Consider the following 16,766-nt stretch of genomic DNA (forward strand, 5'->3'; position numbering starts at 1 on the left):
GATATCTTGTACCAAATATTTCACAAAGGAGACATTTCTTGGGAGACTTGAAGTAGTTGAGAATGATCTTAGATAGTCCAAAGAATTGACTAGAAAAAAATGGCTTTTAGTGCCCTAAATATTTGACCTATTTTATCAAGGAGCACAAGTACTAGAGGAGACTTTGCTAGTAGAAGTAGATCTGATGAGGAAAGGAAGATAGAAGAAGGAGTAGCCCTTATGGTAAGAAGAGGAAAGGATGGTAAGAAAATATATAAATTTTGGACTTGCAATAAATTTGGTCCTTATTCATCTAAGTGTCCTAAAAGAGACAAAAAATATACAAGAAATTTCAAACCTAGAAGAGATGGAGAGTGTTTGTATGAAAATGAAGAAGATAATTCTGATGAACAAGCAGTATGTGCTAGTAATGATGAAATAGGATTTGTAGCTATTATAGAAGAAAGTCTAGAAAAAATGGCTTTGGTATCAAAGGTTGAAAAGAAATCTGATTGGATAATCAGTAGTGGTTGTTCACGCCATATGATTGGTGACATGAACATATTTTTTGACTTCAAAAGTCATGATGGATGCATTGTTAGAGTTGGAAACAATGTAGGATGTCATGTTAAACTTATTGGATCTATAACTCTTATTGGTAATACTAACACTAAGGATTTATATTTTGTTGATGGTTTGAAGCACAATCTTTTGAGTGTTGGACAACTGATGGGTAAAGGTTATACGTTATGGTTAACAAAGAAGACATGAATGATTAGAGACAAAGATGGAAGGTAATTAAAATAGGAACTAGATCTAGAGGTAATGCATTTCAGTTGATTTCTACTTAAATCACACGTTTGGTTGCAAAGGTAGATGACAGTTGGTTATGGAATAAGAGATTTTATCATATAAAATTTGACATCGTTGTGAAGATTAGTAGCATGTTAATAGTTAGAGATTTTCCTAAGATTGTTAAGCCTACTAACACAATTCGAAAAGATTGTGTGTATTGGCAAAACATAACAAAACTTCTTTTCCCAGCAAGAAGTTTACTACTATAGAAAAATTAGAGATTGTACATAGAGATATTAGTGGTCCTACAAAGACTAAATGATTCTATGGTGAAAGGTACTTCATGATTTTAGTTGGTAATTTTTCTAGAATGATGTGGGTTGTATTTGTTAAAGAAAGACCTGAGGCATTTTCAAGAATAGAGTGGAGAATGAATCAAATATGATGACTAAATGTTTAAGAATGGATAGAGGAGGAGAGTTTACTTCAAATAAGTTTAACATATTTTGTAAAGCTAATGGAATCAAGAGATAGTTATCATCTCCAAGAACCCCTAAACAAAATAGCATTGTAGAGAGAAGAAATAGGTTAGTAACTAAAGCAAAAAAAGCTATGTTAGCTAAGAATGATGTATCTAAGATGGTTTGGAGAGAAGTTGTAAATACAACAGTCTACACTATGAACAACGTGTAAGTTAGGAAAGACACAATTTTAATGATAAGAATGTTGTTACTAAATCAAGGAATGATGAAGTATTCTTTGAGAGTAACAATTATTTCATAATGAAGGAGAGAAAATTCTTGAACAATTCTCATAACCTTCAATAGAGCTAAGAGTTGAGATAACAAATCCTACTTCTGGTAAGATTATGACAAAGAATCATCCACCTGAGTAGATCATCAAAAGTAGACATAAAGGTGTGATGAAAAGAAGCATAATCAATGAACAACTATGTTTGATATCTCAAGTTGAACCAAAGAATGCAATTGAAGTATGTAAAGATGACTATTGGAAGCAAGCTATGAAAGAATATTTGCATCAAACAGTGAAGAATGACACATGGGAGTTTTATGACAAAGAATCATCCACCTGAGTAGATCATCAAAAGTAGAGATAAAGGTATGATGAAAAGAAGCATAATCAATGAAAAACCATGTTTGATATCTCAAGTTGAACCAAATAATGCAATTGAAGTAAGTAAAGATGACTATTGGAGGCAAGCTATGAAAGAATATTTGCATTAGAAAGTGAAGAATGAGACATGGGAGTTGATTCCCAGACTAGAAAATAAGAATATGATAAGAACAAAATGGGTATTCAAGAACACGATGAATAAACAAGGTGAAGTTGTAAGGAAAAAATAATAATGGTATGTAAAGGTTACTCATAACAAGAATGAATAGACTATGATGAAACCTATGCTCTTGTGGCAAGAATAGAAGAAATAATGTTATTCTTAGACTATGCAGCACATACAAAATTCAAGGCGTATCAAATGGATATCAAGTCATCATTTTTGAATGGATAACTTGAAGAATAGGTATATATAGAGTAGCCTAAAGGTTTTCCTATAAAAAATGACAAGGAAATAATATGCATATTGAATAAAGCATTGTATGGCTTGAAGTAAGAACCAAAACTTGGTATGCAAGGTTGGACAAGTATTTGATAAAGCTTGGATTTAGCAAAGGTATGGTAGATAATAATATGTATTGGAAAGAAATAGATGATGGATTGATGATTTTGGTAATATTTGTTGATGATATCATATTTGGAGGAAATGATGGTGAAAGTAACAAGTTTTTAGAAGAAATGAAGAAGGAATTTGAAATGAGTATGATAGGAGAGATGCAATACTTCCTAGGATTACAAATTGTATAGGACAAAGCATAAATCTTTATTTCTCAAACTAAGTATTTGAAAGACTTAATAAAAAGGTTTGGACTAGAAACATGTAAACCAATTGGAACACCTATGATAACTAGACACACAAGGCTGGATATAGAAAATGTAGTTGGAATTGTTGCAAGATTTCAAGATAATCCTAGAGAAGCACATTATGAAATAGTCAAAAGGATATTTAGATACCTGAAAGGAACACCAAATTTTACATTATGGTATGATAGATCTAATGATTTCACTTTATATTCTTATACTAATGTTGATTGGGTAGGCAGTATGGATGACATAAAGAGCACCAGTGGTGGAGCCGTCTTTCTTGGAGGAAGATTGGTTTCTTGGCTAAGCAAGAAGTAGGACCATATCTCACAAAGTATAACTAAAGTAGAATATGTTGTAGCAGAAAACAATTGTAATCAAGTTGTTTGGATGAAGCATATGTTTAAGGATTTAAGAATAGAATTTTATGAACCTATTGTTATATATTATGATAACACAAGTACTATGAATATGTCAAAGAATCAAGTGTTGCATTCTAAGACTAAGCACATTCCTATCAAGTATCACATGTTGAGAGAGAAAGTTGTAGAAAAAGAAATTAGATTGGAATATGTAAGCACAAAAGATCAGATTGTAGATATTTTCACTAAGCCTCTTTCCAAAGAGACTTTTGAGTATTTGTGAGATATGCTAGGGGTTATGCCTCTTCCTACATGTGATTAGATGATACAAAAGTACATTAGTCCAATTCAACATAGCACTATTTTTTGTCTAGACTAAATGTTGATGCTTCTTGTATGGGGCAATATCTTTGACAGACAAAGTCATCTAAGACACTTGTTGGATATTTTTTTTGAATAGTTTCTTTGGACACTTGAAAAAGTTAGAGATAGTTGTTGCAAAGATTGATGGTTGCTAAAATCTTTGACATTGATGTCAATGGGGGAGAAATACAACATGAAAAATAGTTTGGGAGAAGTACAACATGGATTTTTTTTTGGATATAAATCCCATTGAAGTATATCAATGGGGAAGAATGAATGATTAAGAGGATTTGAAATGAAAGGTTAATAGTCTTTTACATTTGGTATTTTTGGAACTAGATTTTTTTTTATCTATGTTGCAATCAATGCCAAAGGGGGAGATCATTGAAAGCATGAATTTTAATGATACTTATATGGGGGAGAATTATAGAGACATGATTATATTATTATCATGATGATATTTTACATTCATGACTATGTTTGTCATTAATATCAACATAGCAGTTTTCTATGCTATCTAATAGAAGAACAATAGATAGATCATGTTGGTATGGATAGATCGTTGAGTAATTTCACTAGCAAGGTTAAAAAGAAATTATAAAAAGTGTCTAGTATATGTAGCTAACCTTGGAAAGATAATTTATTAAGTCTAGAAGAAGTTATGCAAGTTTCAGTGAAGACAGTTTTGTGGTAGAGTTTATAGAAGCTTGTTCTGTAAACTTGTTATATCTCTTAGTAGAGTTGTTATTCTGAGAAGATGAAGTTAAAAATGTGAATAAGACATTCTAGAAATGTTGTAGCTCAGATCACTTTTCATAATGTTACATGTACTAAAAGTTATTCGAGTTACATGGTGAAAGATTAATGTTATCAAGCTAAGTGTAACATGTTCTTATTAAGCTAATATAACAATTAATTGAGAAGGTGCAATTTGCAACACAAGGAACTATTGTATGGATTTGGTATAAAGGAAGGATATTTTCCTTTATCATTGATAGATAGAAGATAATGATTGTAAGTAGCACAAAGAGTAGAATTTGAAGATTAGCAGAGTAGAGCGAAGATGAAGGAAACTTTGTTGCCAAGATTTTATTGTGTGATCCAACATTTGATACTTGGATCTGAGGATCGTAACCTAGTCTACAAGGTCTAATAGTGATTTTTCTAGTTGGAAAGATAGAGGAAAGAAGTTAAAGTATAGTATAGATAATTATTCTGCAAGGAATAGTTGAGAGATCAGTTGGATAGTGTGTTCAGTAGTCTTGCTCCAAGAGCTATTTGAACAGTGGGTCCTTCTATCTTCCACAACTCCTAACAAGGTTAGAATGATTCCTAATAGGGTTGGAATCTCCTAATTGTTAGTCTTAGATTGGTTTTGATAATTGAGTGTCAACACACTTAAGAAATTTTTTTTAGTAGATGCCAAGTTATAGTATGTGTTGAGCTAGAAATTCAACAAGTGTCGAGTCATTCAAATGTCAAGCCAAAAAATAGTGTCGAGCAAGTTTCAACTGCCAAGCGATTAATAAATGTTGAGCTAGTATATGTATCGAGTAAATTATAGGTGTTGAGAAAGATAGAATTTATATAGGTGCCAAGAAAGACATAATTTTATGTGTCAAGCATCAACAATCAGTAAGTGTCGAGTAACAGAGAATCAGCATAAGAGTTTGTACCCTTGTAAACTAAGATGTAATTTTTTTTTGAGTTGAGATAGGATGAATCTTGAAGGATTAAAAGATAATATTGAATCTTTTTAATTCCCTATGAAATCAACATGAAACCAATTAGAAAAATGGAAAGAATTGAGCGGGAGTGATGTATGAATCTCAATTGTAGATTCATACCTAACCCTAAGTCATGAAACCTTTTTAAGGAGGTCAAAACCCCATAATTCAATATTGTATGGGAATGCATGAGAGAATGCTAGTAATGTTTGAAGGAAATGAAAGGGGTGTAGAAGACTTAGAAGAGGACAACATTGCAATATCAATTATTAGAAAAAAGCATTAGCACTTTGATTAGAATCATATTAGATGAATGAGGATCAGATCAGAATGGACTAAATATTGATCTAAAATCAGCAATTGAGGATTGTAAGTTATCAATTCAACACATTCTACTATACTATCTAGCCATTGTGTTAGGAGAATGACAATCCTATGAAGATAGGTTGGTTTAACAACCATTTTGTAAATCCTTTAAGAGGGTGACATTCCAAGAGAATGTTTGTAAATCCTTTAGACAAGTCACTTTTAACAGGGTGTTAGAGCCTTGAATAGGGTATACCATTGATGATGGTCAAACTTTGTAACCTTAACAAGTTATATATTGCTATAGTGATAAGTTGTGGGTGTCATCCCCACCCTAGTTTTACCTTCTCATTTTGGAGGGTTTCTAGGTGATCAAATATTATGTTGTCTAGTTTCATGCATACCTTTACTTTCATGTTAGTTAAAAATGTTCTATGGATGTCTTGATTTCAGTTAAAAGTTTTATAGCTTAAAGTTTGGTACTTATGATTCACCCCTCCCTCTTAAAATTATTCTTCCCACTTGTAAATTCCAACAATTGGTATCAAAGCCAAGTTATTACAATTAGAAGCCTTATAGCTTGAAGAAAAGATCCTAAAATAGAGGTCTACAAGTTTGGGAAAATTATAGAGAATCAGGAGATCGAAATATATCTCATTCTACATTCTTTGGAAGAAACAAGGGAGGAATTGAGGAAATCCCTAAAGAGAAGAAAAGAAATTACCATAGTTGAAAATGATACACAGTACAAAGAGATTGACACCTCAAAAGTGTTTACCTATGGAGATTCTATAGAGTTTGATGAAGTAATTGTAGAATTGATGGAAAAGAATAGAGCTCAAGTAGAATAGATCAAAACTCTCAAGATTGAAGAAGAATCACAAGCCATGATGTTTTGTGAAGTGATTAAACAAAAGAAGAGAGCCATTGAGGATAAAGCTATGATAAAAGAAGACAAGAGAAACATTGCCAATAGACTAGAGAAAAAGTTAATTGAGCTTGCAAGAGTTTCCATGCAGCTAGACACCCTAAGCCAAATGATGAATGCCCATCATGAACTAAATGTAAAGGACATTGGGATCTCCACACTGAAGATGCAAAATGAACAACTACAAAATGACTTGAGAAGAGAGAAGGAAATTGTAGAGAGCTTCAAAAAACCTAATCAATCTATCAAGTACTTTGAATAGCTACTAAAATCACCAAGATCCATCAATGAGACTTCAAGGCTAGGATACACTAGCACTGAAAAAGAAGAGTCATGAAAGACTATAGAAGAAAGAAGTGAAAAAGGTAAAAACACAAAACCCACTTGTCATTTTTGTAGTAAAAAGGGGCATACCTCTAATTTATGTAGAAGCAAGGATGCTAATCAACATGATAGACCAAAAAACATGGTTCACTGTTACAAGTGCAATAAGCAAGGACATCAGACACATGACTATAAGACTAGAACCATCGGAACACCAATATTTGAAGGACACTACTACAATTGCAAGAAGTATGAACATAGAGCCTTTGAATGTAGATCTAATCCTATGTGAACACCAAACCAATTAGAAAAGATAAATAGTCATGGACATCACTACAATTGGGACTACAACACCTTGCAGAGCTATCATTACTATCAAGAATATGGACACATTCCTGAGAACTGCATAAGAACACAATTTAGTGGCAATTACAATAGGTTATTGACTCAAACCATTTGTTTCAGCTATCTAAATACATGACACATCAGATAGTATTGCCCAACAAGATTAAAGGTACCCAACTCTGAATTCGACAAAGGAAAAGAAAAAGTTGATGTTGAACACATGAAAGGAGAAATGAATAGAACATGGAAAACAAAATATGGAAGCAACACATCCAATGGAGGGGTCACTTCACCTAAAAGGTCAAGTGGTCACATTTCATCCAACTAAGAAAAAGAAGGTATGTGGGACTAATATTTAAATCTTTTATCATATATTAGTTCTAAGATGAAATCAACACTAAAAAGGATAGATCAACATGAATAAAGATGGGAAGTTAAAACTTCAAAATTTCACATTGTTGCTGAATAAGGAAAGTTACCTTCAGATGTTGAGTTTTCTACCAACATCAATAGAATCTAAGTTAGTAGTTCATATAGGAGCATCCTAGGTTTCTTTTTAATCCTACACCTTTTTGTTCATTCTGCTAGTTGCTCCTGAGTTTCCACTTATTGCCGAGTGCTAGTTTCTAGTTATTGTCGAGTGCTAGTTTCTAGTTATTGTCTAGTGTTAGTTTCTAGAATGTGTTGAGTTGTCTAGTGTGTGCTAAGTTATCTAGTGTGTAGTAAGTTATCTAGTGTGTGCCAAGTTACCCTTCATGTTTAGAGTTACCCAGTGTATACCAAGTGACTCTTCATGTGCTGAGTTACCCAGTGCATGTTGAGTGACCCTTCATGTACAAAGTTCTCCTGTTTATGCTAAGTGTTAGCATTTGGACATGGTTTCTACAAGCTAACTTGTGGGATTTATTTAATTCATGATATTTATGTTAAGATCTTTTCTTGGGATATGTCCAGACTATTGTTGGGTGTGCCTTCTACTTATGTAATGTCCTAGAATGATCTAGAAGTGGTTTTGGCAAGTATAATATATAGGTGTTTAGGCTTAGAATTAAGTAGTTTTTGGAGGAGAACTTAGAGGATTAAAAAGGTGAATGCATATGTGTCTGGAAATGAAAATTTAAAGCTGGATCATGGATCTAGAAGTTTTATTTTATATTTGGCTGTAACTTAGAAGGCCTTATAGTTGGGCATGTATGAAAATGTTTTGATGAATCAATAAAAGTATTTCTCTCTCTTCCTCCTTTGGTTGTTGTTCCTTGTGTTTTCTTCCATTGTGTTAACTCTTGTAGGGTGGTTTGGATATTTGGGTGAGCCTTTGGCCCTAGCTATTTATCTTTTACCTGCATCAGTTGGCATCAAACATTGAGGTTCGTCCTTATGGAGATTGGATCATGTAGAACCTGGATTTGGATTTGGTTGTAGGGTGGTAGATCTACGAATTTGACATATAACTTGTAGAGGGTTATGATCTTGCAGGAACCTAATTTGAAAAGATGGTTCATGGTAGAAGAAATGTTGGTGATGCTATTTTGGATCAGTTGAGACAAATTGTAGCTAGATTAGATGTTTTAGAGATAGCCCAGAGGAGAGGAGCACATCTTAATGATGTAAGTGATGATGAAGCAGTAGCACCAAACCATTATCTAGAACCTGAAGAAGATCAAATTGAGTAGAGATTGTTGTGAGTGTTGTCTAGGGAAAATTCAAATCCTGCTATGAAGTTGTTCCTTATGACAAAAAATTGGATACTGATTCTATGTTGGATTAGATCTCTGATATGGAGAAGTTCTTTGAGTATGAAAACACTCCTGATAATAGAAACATGAAAATTGCAGTCATTAGGTTGAAAGGTCATGCATCACTATGGTGGGAGCACTTGCAAACTGATAGACAAAGAAGAGGAAAGGAGAAGATTAGAACTTGGCCAAAGATGGTGAACAAGGTAAAAAAAAAATTTCTTCCTACTAATTACCAAGTTAACTTGTTGAGAAAGATGCAAAATTTGAAACAAAAGGACATGACTATGAAATAATATACTAAGGAATTCTATAAATTGGACATTAGATCTAGACATGTGGATGATGATGTTGAAAAAATTGCAAGGTACATTAATGGATTGAGATTTGGAATTGAAAATGAAATAAATTTTATGGAGTTGGAAAGTGTAGAAGAAGTATATCAATATACCTTGAAAGCCAAGGACATCTTGACAAAGAAGCATGCACAAAGACAAAGAGGTAGAGGTGGTAGATTCCAATGAGGCAGAGGTAGATCTTATGGTGAAGGTGGTAGATCTGAAGGTTTTTTGTAGGATAAAGGAAAATCTAAGTGGAAGAATGATGACAAAGGTAAGACCAAATGGAAAAGTGGTAATTCTTACTAAAGAAGCACTAATTCTTACCAAGGAAGAGGTAATTCTTATTCTAGAGATGGATTTCATGGTAATTGTTTTAAATATCATAAAGAGGGACATAGATCTTTCAAATGTAGATCCTCTAAAAGTGGGCAAGGTAATATAAATGTTGTGATTAAAGGAGATGATGAGGGTTCACCAAGTGGACTTGAGGCTACAGAAAATCTAATGGTGAGAAGAACCTTATATAATAATGGAAGTGATGAGGAACCTATTTTAAGGAGGAGTCTTTTCAAGACAAGATGTAAGATGGCTGGAAAATGTTGCAAAGTGATCATTAACAATGAAAGTTCTACAAATTTGGCATTAAAGGAGCTAGTTACAATGTTGCAATTGTAGAGGCTGAAGTATCCTAAACCCTATCATGTTTCATGGATCAAAGATGAGTATAAGATATTGGTAAGTGAGAAATACCTTGTGAAGTTCAAGATTAGACAAAACTTTGATATTATTCCTATGGATTGTTGTCATATTTTGTTGAGTAGACCTTGGAAATATGATAGATATGTTGTACATGATGGAAGATTGAATCAATATACTCTTTGGGTAAATGGGAAGAAACAAACATTGCTACCTTTGATTGAAAGTCTAGATGAGGTTAGTTGTACTAGAAAAAAAGTTTGCATGGTTAATGGGAAACAATTTGAAAAGGAAGTAAAGAAGAATCAATTTTTTTTAGCTATAGTTCCTAGAGGACCAAGTGTTGGTAGTAATGACTAAGCAATAGAAGGTAGCAATAATTGAATGACAATAGATAGTGATAGCTGAGTACTAGTAGAAATTAGAGAATTTCTAAATGAGTATAAAGACATTATTGCTGATGATATTCCTGATGGTTCACCTCAATAAGAATTATAAGTCATTGTATGGATCTAATTCCTAGAGCTAGTTTGCCAAACAAAGCACCATATAGATTGACACCTACAGAGAATGAAGAACTTAACAGACAAATGCATGAGTTATTATAGAAAGGTTTGATAAGAGAAATCTTGATTTCATGTGTTGTACCTACTATATTAGCACCTAAAAAGAATGTAGAATATAGAATGTGTATTGATTCTAGAGTTATTAATAAAATAATAGTGAAATATAGGTTTCCTATGCTGAGGATGGATGACATAATGGATTGTTTCATTGGAGAAAACTATTTTACCAAGATTGATTTGAAGAGTGGCTATCATCAGATCAAAATTAGAGAAGGTGATGAATAGAAGACTACTTTCAAGACAAAAGATGGTTTGTATGAATGGTTGGTTATGCCTTTTGGTTTGACTAATGCTCCTGGTACTTTCATAAGGTTGATGTATGAAGTTCCAAAAATATTCTTGTGTAAATTCGTGATTCTTTATTTGGATGATATTATGATATTTAGCAAGAGTAAAGAATATTATCTTGAGCATATTAGACAAGTATTGTAGAGGTTGAAAGAGAAAAAGTTGTTGATTCATCTGAAAAAGTGTTCTTTCGTGCAAGAGGAAATTGTGTATTTAGGATTTTTGATTTTAGCTAATGGTTTGAAGATGAATCATGAGAAGGTTAAAGCAATTTTGGAATGACCTACACTTGAAAATGTGGGTGAGGTAAGATCATTTCATGGTTTGGCTAATTTTTATAGAAATTTTATAAAGAATTTTAGTTATATTTGTAATGTTATGACTCAGATAATGAGGGGAGATAAAAAGGAATTCAAGTGGACACACCAAGTTGATAAGAGTTTTGAGACTTTGAAACAAAAGGTTGTTGAATTACTTATATTGGCTTTACCTAATTTCAACAAAGTATTTCAAGTTGAATGTGATGCAAGTGGTAATGTAATAGGAGCTATATTAAGTCAATAAGGTGAGCATGTTTCTTTCTTTAGTGGAAAGTTGAATGATGCTAAAAGTAAATATTTTGTGTATGATCAAGAATTTTATGCTATTGTTGAAGCATTGAAGAAGTGGAGACATTATTTGATTTCTAAAGAGTTTGTACTATATACTAATCATATAGCTTTACAATACTTAGGAAGTCAACATAAATTGAATCAAAGACATATGAAGTGGGTTGAGTACTTGCAAAGTTTTACATTTGTGATCAAGCATAAGAGTGAAGTTACTAACAGAGTTGTTGATGCATTGAGTAGAAGACATTCTTTGTTGACTGAAATGAAAGTTGAAGTTCTTAGTTTTGATGAAATGAAAGAGTTGTATGATTATTGATCCTAATTTTTTTGAGGCATAGAGAGAGTGTAGAGAACCAAATCTGATAGATCACATAAGTATGTTGAGTATTTCATTCAAGAAGGTATGTTGTTCAAAGGTATTTAGTTTTGTATTCCTAGAAGTTCTATGAGGTTGAATTTGATTAAGGAAAATCATGGTGGTGGATTGGGTGGACATTTTGGAGTTGATAAGACACTGAGTTTGCTGAAAGATAAGTATTATTGGCCATAAATGTATAAGGATGTTCAGAAATTTGTAAAGAGTTGTGGAGTTTGTAAAGTTGCAAAAAGGGTGAGTCAAAGTATTAGTTTGTATACACCTATTATTGTTCCTAAGAAACCTTGGACTGACATTAGGATGGATTTTGTTCTTGGATTTTTTAAGAAAGTGAAAGGGTATGATTCGATATTTATTATACTAGATAGATTTTCTAAGATGGCTCATTTCATACCATGTGAGAAGACATCAAATGCTAAGCATGTTGCTAAACTTTTGTTTAAAGAGATTGTGAGATTGCATGGATTACCATGAAGCATTGTTTCTGATAGAGATATTAAGATTGTTGGTTATTTTTAGAAGACTTTGTGGAAGAAGATGGGTACTGAGCTAAAGTTTAGTTCTACATTCCATCCATAGATAGATAGACAAATAGAGGTTTTGAATAGAAGCTTGGGTAATTTGCTAAGATATTTAGTTGGGAATAAGAAAGTAATTGGGAGATGGTATTGACACAAGCTGAATTTGCATATAAAAATTCTATGAATAGGACTATAGGGAGGACAAATTTTGAGATTGTTACTTGAATGCATCCTAGAGGTATATCAAATTTGAGAGATGTTTCTAGTGAAGAAAAGAAAAGCACTACATGAGAAAAATTTGTTGATTTTATGGAGTCTTTGCTTAAGGAAGTGAAGTTGAGGTTGGAACAAAGTAATTAGAAGTATAAGGAGAATGTTGATCAGTCTAGAAGACACCATGATTTTAAGTTGGTGGTGTGGTGATGGTTCATCTAGAGAAAGAAAAATTTCTAGTTGGAACATACAAGCTGAAGATAAAGAAGTTTGACAGTGGTAATGCTTATGAAGTTGAGTTACTTGATGACATGGATATATCTCCTATATTAAATATTTTTAATTTGTATAAGTATCATGAGTCAGATGAAAAAGTTGTTGTATCAGAAGATTATCCTAAGAAGTAGAATGAGGAAGTTAAATAGATATTGGACCAGAGAGTTGGAAAGAGCACAAGAGGAAAAGATTACTATGAATATTTGGTGAAGTGGACGAATAGACCTATTGAAGATGCTTCATGGATTTCTCAATCTGAGTTGGATTTAACTTAGGTTGTGACATTGTAATGATTTAGGAGAATCATTTCTCCCAAGCTTGGTTGATTGATGCAGGAGCATCTAGGGTTTCCTTTTAATCCTACACTTTTTCTGTACATTTTGCTAGTTGCTGCCGAGTTTCCAATTACTACTAAGTGCCAGTTTCTAGTTGTTGTTCAGTCCTAATTTCTAGTTATTATCAAGTGCTAGTTTCCAGTGTGTACCAAGTTCTAGTGTGTGCTGAGATGTCTAGTGTGTGCTGAGTTATCTAGTGTGTGTCGAGTTATCCATTCCTATGCCAAGTTGCCCAGTATATGCCAAGTGACTCTTCATGTGGTGAGTTACCTAGTGTATGTCAAGTGACTCTTATGTATCAATTTCTCCTATTTATGTTGAGTGTTAGCATTTGGATGTGGTTTCTATAAGTTGATTTGAGAGATTTATTTTGGTCATGATATTTATATTAAGATATTTTCTTGGGATGTGTCTAGACTATTGTTGGGTTAGCCTTCCTCTTATGTAATGTTCTAGAATGATTTGTAAGTCATTTTGGAAAGTATATATAAGGTGTTTAGGCTTAGAGTTAAGTAGTTTTTGGAGGAGAACTTAGAGGATTAAAAAGGAAAATGCATGTGTTTGGAAATGAAAATTTAAAGCTGGATCGCAGATTTGGAAGTTGTATTTTGTATTTGGTTGTAACCTAGAAGGCCTTATAGCTAGGCATGTATGAAGATGTTTTGATGAATCAATAAGAGTATTTCTCTCTCTTCCTCCTTTGGTTGTTTTTCCTTATGTTTACTTTCATTGTGCTAACACTTGCAAGGTGGTCTAAATAGTTGGGTGAGCCTTTGGCCCTAGCTATTCATCCATTGCGTATGCCAATAGTGGATTTTGAGTGAAGGGAAATTCCTATTGAAGTTAAGGGAAACTCTAGTGTATGTTAGGTCTTGAAAAATGAATGGAAGCCAAATGAAATAGAATTGCATAAGGAGCCAAGTGGACAACTATATATGCACTAAGCATTAAATGCTATGAAATGAAGGGTATAAGGTCAAGTTTTCAATCATTTTTCATCATCACAAACACATAGAAAGAGCAAGAAGAGTGTAAAAATAGTTTCCAAGTAAAGATTGAAGCTTATGCATAGATTTAAGAAAAGATTCAACATCTTTTCAATAATTTAAGGTATTTACACTAGTGCCGAGCTACATAGTTAAGAAATTTTTACATCGTGAAACCCTAGTTTGAAGAAATGGCATCTAGCTCTAGGAAACCCCAAAACAAGGAGTCATTTGAGGTTCAATTGGTCAGTAATAAAGTTAAACAACCAAACTTTAGACCAATTCCTTAAGTTTCTTATAAGAATAACCCTACTAGTGCTTTATCATTTATTTCACCTAAAGTTGTGATGCTGCAAGGATGTTATATCTATAAAATTGGAGCTATTGGTGATATGAAGATTAGGGAAGCATATAATAAACTGTGTGACAATGGGGTATTGAAAGAAGAGTTTCAAATTGTTGAGAGGAAGGGCTTAACTTGTGCCCTAGATTTCCTTATTGTATTCAAGACTAAATGGATTAGAATTATGCTAAGTAGAATCCATGATGGACACCTATCATTGGAAGATGGACCCATTAAACTATCTAAAAGAATTATATATAGAGTACCCAGGTACCCAATGCTAGAATAGACAAAAACCCTAAGGAGTGATTCAATAGAAGCTATAGAGAAGAACACTAGGGAAAAGTGGAACAAGAGAGGGATGAATATTGATACCATCAAAGATCCTCTTGTAGAATTTTCTATTAGGGTCATATCTTATAAATTCTACCAGTCAAGCAGACTCAATAGTGTATCTTATATTGCAATAGATGTGGGATACAAAATTGTTAAGAAGGATCAAACTAATGATCTAGTTGAACTACAACTACAATAGATTATGGAGAATTTGGGAGCCATAAGAAGGTCCAAGGGAGATCAATGCAAATTTGGAGCAATTTTGATATGCATATTCTTTTATGTACAGAATGAATTTCCTTCTTTTGGAAAGGTAAGTTGGAAAACAAATAGGTCAATAACAGTACAGATAAATGAACACATGGAACATATGGGGGAAAATTTTGAAACTATAATGACTAGTTACTTTGAAGACTTTAAGAAGTTAATGAAATAGAGACTAAGGATACCTATCTTTCTTGTTGAGCAGCACATCAATGACATATGTTTCTTAGTTGGCATTGATCTCACATACATCCAAGAAATAGTACCAAGGGTGAGATGGATAAGGCCACTTGGATATGAAATTAATATTGATGAGGCATTTGCAGCAATCATAGTACTACTAGTAGTAGATATTGATAAAAATGCAAAACCTTTTGGAATGTTTGATGTTGTTAAGCCAAAAGTTGAAATGGAATTGAAAACTAATTCAACCCTAAAGAAAAAGGATAGTCTGGTCAAGAAGCTTAAGGGTAAATTTGGTGAAGGCATTGTAAAAGATGAGCAGGATGATGAAGAGGAAGATGAGGATGAAGAAGAGAAGGATCAAGGGCCACTTGCATTGACCCAAGGCATGGGAGAAGATGTAGAAGAGGTAGAAGGTGCCAAGGAGGAAGAGGAAGCCAAGGAAGCACTTAAGCTAGAGCCAAAGGAAAGAAAAGCCACCACCAAACCAACTACCAAGCCCAAGAAAGTTGCTATGCCTAGCCTAGCAAAGCCTACCACAAGGGCCAGTACAAGAGCCACATCAAAGAAGGCTAGGGTGTAGGAAAAGAAGAAGGCCACTGATTAGGAAGGTCTAGCCTATAAGAAGTTGAGAAGAAAATATATTGCATCTCTTGAATTAGATGAAGAAAGAATAGAATCTGATGACAATAGCCAATTCAAAGTGGTAAGTCACACAACTAAGTCTGATTTAGAAAACATATGTGATAACATTAGGGATAATGTAGACTTTTTAGGCTTAAAATGTATTGATTTTAATAAGTTGAATAGAGAGGAGAAAAACATTGTTGAAGGCTAAGTCTACACCATGATGGAAAAGTTCAAGAACACTCCACTTGAACTTGACAATACAATGCCTAAGAAGTTATATTCTATTATAGAAAATAAATGGCATTATTGCCTAATATGGACAAAGAAATAAGAGAGTCAACATTGGTTCAAGTAATGCCTCAACTTACTAAAGGGAAAATTAGCAAGGAAAATAAGAAGCATATGAGAAAATTTGCACCCAAGTATAGAGCCTTTAGTATACTGTAGAATAAAATTGAGGACATTGTCAAGAAGTCCACTCAAATGTAGAAGTTAATTTCTGGGATGAGAACTATGAAAGAAGGAGAGGAAAATCCCTTTAATGGAAGAAATAATGAAGAAGAAGAGGAAGACAATTATAAGGAGGAAGAAGGTGACAAAGAAAAGGTAGATGTTATAGTGGAGAAGGATATACAAATAGATGATATGGAAACTATTGAGGAGGAACAACAAGAACAGAGTGTGCAAGACATACAATTGGCACCACCAAGTCCACCACATGTAACACCCACATGTATGCATATAGTAACTATTCAAGATGTCCCTAACAACTCTAGTCAGAACATAAATCCACTAACTACAGAGCACCTTACAAAGATCCTTCACCAGACTACACTACAAGTACAATTGTGTACAAATCCAGTCTTGGTGAGTGTGGAAGAACTACAAAAAGCTATAGCTAACTTCACAAGAGATAAGGTGAATTCACAAGAACCACC

The sequence above is a fragment of the Cupressus sempervirens genome, chromosome 9 (assembly GCF_028749045.1).
Source record: "Cupressus sempervirens isolate cs-2001-9-10 chromosome 9, ASM2874904v1, whole genome shotgun sequence".
NCBI lineage: Eukaryota > Viridiplantae > Streptophyta > Pinopsida > Cupressales > Cupressaceae > Cupressus > Cupressus sempervirens.